Source organism: Trachymyrmex cornetzi, unplaced genomic scaffold (genome assembly GCF_001594075.2).
Source record: "Trachymyrmex cornetzi isolate Tcor2-1 unplaced genomic scaffold, Tcor1.1 scaffold422, whole genome shotgun sequence".
In the NCBI taxonomy this organism is placed as follows: domain Eukaryota; kingdom Metazoa; phylum Arthropoda; class Insecta; order Hymenoptera; family Formicidae; genus Trachymyrmex; species Trachymyrmex cornetzi.
In genome coordinates this window covers 1,175,065-1,176,450 of record NW_017298983.1, presented here as the reverse complement: position 1 = coordinate 1,176,450, position 1,386 = coordinate 1,175,065, and positions in this window count along the sequence as shown.

Here is a 1,386-nt window from a genome sequence, read left to right as displayed (position 1 = left end):
GGTGCGGTGAGGGGAATAGCGGGAGGCGGAGCCGACTCGAAAATCGGCCGAAATGTGCATTTCGTGCCGAGCCCTGATCTAAAAGAATAACCAATAACAGCGAGTGCTCACTTAACTGTTGAGTCCGCTGAACGCAGCCATTGTGTTTCTAGCTTTAACAAATCACATTTGGACAATTTGGCTGTGTTACAAAATTCACTGCCAGCGCTGAAAATCTACAGTTTATATTACCTATACTATACATTTTCAGCACTGGGGCTCTATTCTTGAAAAGAAACGTATACGAAAGTCTAGGAAAATACTATAGTAACGTATACTGTAGCATTTCCCTAGACTTTCGTATACGTTTCTTTTCAAGAATAGAGCCCCTGGGAGTAAATTTTGGAACACAACCTTGACATGACCAATAGGCCTGTTCTTTTTGGCTGAACTTTTGCACCAATTTATCTATTTTCTTCTTCTTTCCTGCTGGAGAGAAAAAGAAGAAAGATGAACTGGTGCAAAAGTTCAGTCAAAAAGAACAGGCCTATTGTAATTGTTCAATTTTTTATCCGGGATTTTGAACTAATTTCTAGTATCGTAGACACAAGACTTAAAAGAGATTACAGACTTCTTATAATATACTAGAAAGAGACTTGAGAATGGATATACCGGCCTTTTACGTATATACCAAACCTCGTTGAATAATGTCCAGATTTTTTTGGTTCTTTTATTATGTGGACTAGACAAAGACGAATAATCAACGTTGATTAAAGTTGTAAAGAAAATTTGAATAAATAAAAACAAACCAACATATAGAAGCCCTTCACTACCTTCCCCGATTTTATCGACGGTTCCCTTTTCTTTATAACCCAAGTAGCAAGCTACGTCATTTTGACGTCGTTTTGACGTCAAATGACGTCATTTTGACGTCAGCTTGCTACCAGGGAAGTATCACCTGCAAAAAAACGAGCTACTAATAAATTTAGTAGCCCGTTTTAACAGGTAAGTATATTTTTATTTTATTTCTTTATTTTTATGTCTAATTTATTTTATTGTATTTCGCTAATCATATTGTATTAACTTTTTTAATATTATCTTTTATTGTAATCTTTTTTACAATTCAATAGTACAATAATAATAATTGTTTACAATACAGTATACAATTATAAATAATTCAAAATATGATAAAAATGATACAAAGAAGAACAATCTTTATAGTAGAGAGCAAACTTAACCCCAATCTTTATAGTAGGTAGCAAACTGTAGTTATTTTGACGTCGATAGTTAAGCTGGAAACACAATAGACACAGGCAATAGGCACAGACAACAGGGAATAACGAACCGTCCAATCAGAACTTTGGGGTATAAGTTCGATATTATATCCCAGAGCTCTGATTGGACTGC